Below are 5,953 nucleotides of genomic sequence, written 5' to 3'. Positions count from 1 at the left end.
AGAACCAATCATACTTCTAAACAACTTGATATCCACATCCTTACCTTTTTCATCTTTTTCTAATTTTGAGGATGGACTCATTAGTGGACTACATACCTTGGCATTTTCCATTTTGAATCGTTTCAACAATTCTCTAGTATATTTTTCTTGATTAATGAAAATTCCATTCTTACATTGTTTGATTTGAAGTCCAAGGAAGAAATTTAATTCTCCCATCATACTCATTTCGAACTCACCCTGCATAATCTTATAAAATTCCTTACAAAGAAGATCATTAGTAGATCCAAAGATTATGTCATCAACATAAATTTGTACAACTAGAATGTCATGTGCTTTATTTTTGATAAATAGTGTTGTATCAACCTTTCCTCTTAAAAAACCATTTTCCAATAGAAACTTACTCGATCTTTCATACCAAGCTCTAGGAGCTTGCTTTAAACCATAAAGAGCTTTAGTAAGTTTGTAAACATGATTAGGTTTATCAAAAATTTCAAAACCAGGAGGTTGTTCTACATACACTTCTTCATTTAGAAAACCATTTAGAAAAGCACTTTTCACATCCATTTGATACAACATGAAGTTTTTAAAACATGCAAATGCACAAAGCATTCTAATGGCCTCAAGTCTAGCAACCGGGGTAAAGGTCTCATCAAAATCGATGCCTTCCTCTTGGTTGTACCTTTGAGCCACTAATCTTGCTTTATTTCTCACACCGTTACCTTGTTCATCAAGCTTATTTCTAAACACCCATTTTGTTCCAATAACAGAATGGTTTTTAGGTCTAGAAATAAGTTTCCAAACTTGGTTTATCTCAAATTGATTTAGCTCTTCTTGCATAGCAAGAATCCAACTTTCATCATTTTGAGCATCTTCTAAATTTTTAGGTTCTAATTGAGAAACGAAAGCAACATTACCAAAATATCTTTTAAGTTGAGCTCTAGTCATCATCCTTTCTGAGGGATTATCCATAATGTCTTCTTGGGGATGATATTTATGAAATCGCCATTCTTTTGGTAATTGAGAATCTTCATTTTCTCTTTCTGGCATTTGACTTTCAACTATATTCTGATCTTCATGTTCAACTTCTGGTTCAGCCTGATTATCAGTGTTCTGCTCACTTTCTGGCTGTTCTAGTTATTCTGATTGTTCATTCTGCAACATCATCACTTTCTAATGTTCTAGATGTAGAGTCAGATTCATCAAACACAACATGAATAGATTCTTCTACAACTAGAGTCTTTTTATTAAATACTCTATATGCTTTACTATTACTAGAATATCCCAGAAAAATGCCTTCATAAGATTTAGCATCAAATTTAGCAAGGTGATTTTTCTTGTTATCTAGAATAAAGCATTTGCCCCCAAAAATGTGAAAATAACCAATATTTGGTTTTCTACCTTTGTATAGCTTATATGGAGTCTTTTTAAGTTTAGATCTTACTAAAGCCCTGTTTAGAATATAACAGGCAGTGTTACTGCTTCTGCCCAGAAATACTTTGGTAGTTTAGAATCACTTAGCATGGTTCTGGCCATTTCTTGAAGTGTTCTGTTCTTGCGTTCCACTACTCCATTTTGTTGAGGTGTTCTAGGTGCTGAGAAGTTATGGAAGATTCTTGACTCGTTGCAAAAAGCATCGAATTTTTGATTTTCAAATTCTCCTCCATGATCACTTCTAATTGCCGTGATGTTGTATCCTTTCTCATTTTGTATTCTCTTACAAAGATGAACAAACATGTCATATGACTCATCCCTATTTCTAAGGAAGAGTGTCCAGGTGAATCTAGAGTAATCATCTACAATAACAAATGCATTGAATTTTCCTCCAAGACTAGAAGGAGTAATTAGACCGAATAGATCAAGGTGTAGTAATTCTAAAGGTCTAGAAGTAGAAACCATGCCCTTGGATTTAAAAGATGTTCTGGTTTGTTTGCCCATTTGACAAGCATCACAAATATGATCGTTTTCGAATTTCAACTTTGGCAAACCTCGAACCAAATCTTTCTTAGACAGTTTAGAAATAAGGTGCATGCTTGCATGTCCAAGTCTTCTATGCCATAACCAACTAGAATTATTAACAGAAACTAAACATATATCCTGGTTATGCATATCAGAGAGATCTACTAGGTATATATTTCCAAACCTTTTTCCAACGAATAAGGTTTTATTATTATGCATGTTCTGAACTTCACAATGAGAAGGTTCAAAGATCACTCTTCTATCTTTATCATAAATCTGACTAACACTTAACAAGTTATAATGTAATCCTTCTACTAAGCATACATCTTCTATAGAAGGATTAGAACCTACTACACCAATACCAATGATTTTACCTTTTGCTTTGTCTCCAAAGCTTACTGTACCTCCCTTTTTCTTTTCTAATCTGGTGAGCTTCTTTCTATCACCAGTCATATGCCTAGAGCAAGCGCTGTCCATGTACCACATTTCTGTTTTCAGCTCACTCCTTAGGCACACCTGAAAAGATCAAGCAGATTTAGGTACCCAACTCATATTAAGTCCTGGAGGGTTAGTGGTAACAGGTGCTTTTAGCTTACTATGATTTTTCTTTCTGTTGAAACTTTGATATTCTACAGTCATAACATTAAAAACTGCATTTTTCTTATTAGAAACACGTTTAAGTTTAGAAATGCTATCATAGCTAGAACTTGTCTCTTCTTTAGAAAATGATTCTGAAATTGATTTTAGAATTCTAATCTCAGTTTTTAAAGATTCATTTTCAGAATTCAGATTTTTACATTTTTCTTCAAGATGTGTCAGATTTTCAGAAAATCTATTATTACAATTTTTAAGATCTTTGATTTCTGTGATAAGATCTTTGCATGTAACTTCTTGATAAAAAGCATCTTTTAAATGATTACTTTCAGACTTTAATTTTTTGAAATCTTTCTTTAGAACTTTATGCTTTCTAACAAGCTTTTCAAACTCATTGCAAAGATTATTGTAAGTATCTAGAAGATCATTTTCTGATCCAGGTTCAGAAATACTTACAGTGCTTTCTTCATGCTTCTGGACCGTTGCATTTGTTTTGTTGATTTCAGCTTTCTGTGTTGAAGTCAGAGTACTGATTTCATTTGAGTCAGAATCGATAGTAGCCATTAAACAGATATTAGCTATTTCTTCTTGATCACTGTGGCTTTCAGAATTAGAATTATCTGAATCACTCCAAGCAGCTACGAAAGCCTGTTTCAGCTTCTCTTTCGTTGGCTTCTTTTTCAATTTAGGACAATTAGGCTTGATATGTCCAGGTTTGTTGCATTCATAACAAACCACTTCAGAAGGTTCTTTCTTAGGTAAGTTACCATTTTTGGGTGGAAAGTTCTTTTTGATAAACTTTTTCTGTGGCCTTCCACTCTTTCTATAGTACTTTTTGAATCTTTTAGCAACAAGTGCTAAATCATCACTATCAAGATCGGAAGAACTTTCTTCACTAGAAACTACTTTCAAAGCCAGTCCTTTCTTTTTCTTATCTTCTATAGTCAGAGAAGATTTCATTTCTTCTGAAACAAGAGCTCCTATAAGATAATCATAAGTGACGGGAGTCTCTTTGTAGTTCATGAAAGTTCCAATAGAATCCCATTTTTTAGGTAGAATTCTAAGGATTTTCTTAACAAGCTCATCTTCTGAAATTTTCTTACCGAGAGTTCTCAAAGGATTAACTATATTAGTAAATCTAGAATTTAACTCTGCAATAGTTTCTCCTTCCTTCATACTAAACATTTCATATTCTCTCCAAAGGATACTTATTCTGGATTCGTTTACTCTATCTGTACCCTCGTAGGTAACTCTAAGTTTTTCCCAAACTTCTGTTGCAGATTTACATCCAGACACTTTGTTGTATTCTATTGCATCTAAAGCACAATGAAGAATATTAATAGCTTTTGCATTTATAGCAATATCATTCCAATCAACATCAGTATATTCTTCTTCTGTTGTTCTAATACTCTCATCTCCTACAATACTCTCATCTGACCCGGGGACTAGAGTTAATTAATTATATTGTTTTTTTTTTATGACCAGATCAGATAGTACAGGTGATCTCCAATACGATTCTGAAATCGAGAAAACTGCTAGACGATTGAGAAAAGAGGCAAAGCAGAAGAAACAATTGTCTACAGCTGCTACAGTAACTCTAGAGCAAACAATTGATCCTGAAGTTCCTACAACTACTTCACACCCAGAAGAGACTGTTGTTCTTGAACTTTCTGAAAGTTCAGGTGAGTTTGAACCGGAAGAGGAGATGGCTGATCAGAGAACATTAAGGGAGTTGGCAACACCTCCAATTAATCAAACTCCTCTTTGCATCACATACCCAGCCTTGGAGGCTGCATTTGAGCTTAAATCAGGTTTGATCCAATTATTGCCCACTTTTAGAGGTTTGTTGGATGAAGATCCTCACAAACATTTAAAGGAATTTCATGTTGTATGCTCTACCATGAAACTCCATGGAATTTCTGAGGAACAAATAAAATTAAGAGCTTTTCCTTTCTCTTTAGCCGATTCTGCCAAAGAGTGGTTATTTTATTTGCCATCCGGATCTATTACGTCATGGACAGAAATGGTAAGAACTTTCTTAGATAAATTCTTTCCTGCTTCAAGGGCTGCCAGCATTAGAAGAGATATTTGTGGGAGTCGACAAAAGAATAATGAAACTCTACATGATTATTGGGAGAGATTTAAGAAAATGTGCGCAAGCTGTCCGCAACATGGGTTTTCTGATCAAGCCTTAATACAATATTTTTATGAAGGTTTATTACCTATGGAGAGGCAAATGATAGATGCAGCTAGTGGTGGAGCAATCGATAATAAAACTCCCCAAGCCGCAAGGGAATTGATTTCCACGGTGGCTGCAAATTCTCAACAATTCGGGTCTCGCCATGAACCTTCGAGAAATATTAATGAGGTAAGTGTTTCTTCTCTTGAAAATAAAATTAATGATTTAATATCTTTGGTTCAGAATTTAGTTGTAGGGAAAGGGCAGCAAGTTAAAGCTTGTGGAATTTGCTCCTATACTGGACATCCTACAGACATGTGTCCAACTTTGCAAGATGAAAGTCAAGAACAAGCCAATGCAATGGGAAATTTTTCAGGTCCTCAACGGAAGTATGATCCGTATTCAAATACCTATAATCCGGGCTGGCGAGACCATCCAAATTTTAGCTACGGAACAAAGCCATCAAATTTTCCAAAATTTCAAAATAGGCAGCCAACACCTGATCATGGATCTTCTAGTTCAGGTATGTCTCTTGAAGACATTGTTAAATCACTTACTACTAACACTATGCAATTTCAGCAAGAGACACGAACTAGCATCCAAAATTTGGAGAACCAAGTTAGCCAATTAGCCACTTCATTGGGTAAGTTAGAGTCTCAAGGTAAGTTACCTTCTCAAACTATTTTGAATCCGAAACAGAATACAAATGCAATTACTTTGAGGAGTGGCAAGGAGCTGGAAATTCCAGCAGCAAAAAATTGTGTACGTGACTTGGTACCGGAGGAAGAAGTAGAGAAGGTCAAGCCAACCGATGGAGCGGAGTTGGAGAAATCTAAAATTCTGAAGATTCAGCCCCCTTTTCCTCAAAGATTTGCCAAGTCTAAGAGGGAAGAAGAAGAGAAAGAAATTCTTGACATATTCCGGAAAGTGGAAATCAATATTCCACTACTCGATGCTATCAAGAAAATACCCAGGTACGCAAAGTTTCTTAAAGAGTTGTGCACTAATAAAAAGAAATTATCTGGGTATATTGATGTGGGAGAAAATGTTTCTACTGTGCTTCAAAGAAAATTACCCCAAAAAAGCAAAGACAAAGGTATGTTTGCCATACCTTGTCAAATTGGTAATTTCAGGATTGATAGGGCTATGTGTGATTTAGGAGCATCAATAAATGTAATGCCTTATTCTATTTATTTGCAACTAAATGCTGGCCCTTTAAAAGAA

General features: G+C 34.9%; 1 non-coding gene across 1 annotated transcript; it reads right to left on the bottom strand.

Annotated features, from left to right (window-relative positions):
* Positions 1-4,621: 4,621 nt before the first annotated feature.
* LOC149499141 (small nucleolar RNA R71) lies at positions 4,622-4,728 on the bottom strand. Its single transcript, XR_016319093.1, has one exon. It is a non-coding gene; the product is annotated as a small nucleolar RNA R71 (small nucleolar RNA).
* Positions 4,729-5,953: the final 1,225 nt, after the last annotated feature.

Source organism: Jatropha curcas, chromosome 1, assembly GCF_041381405.1.
Source record: "Jatropha curcas cultivar XTBG-Jc1 chromosome 1, XTBG_Jcur_1.0, whole genome shotgun sequence".
In the NCBI taxonomy this organism is placed as follows: Eukaryota; Viridiplantae; Streptophyta; class Magnoliopsida; order Malpighiales; family Euphorbiaceae; genus Jatropha; species Jatropha curcas.
The sequence above is the reverse complement of the archived record's forward strand: the minus strand, read 5'-3'. Positions and strand labels throughout refer to the sequence as shown.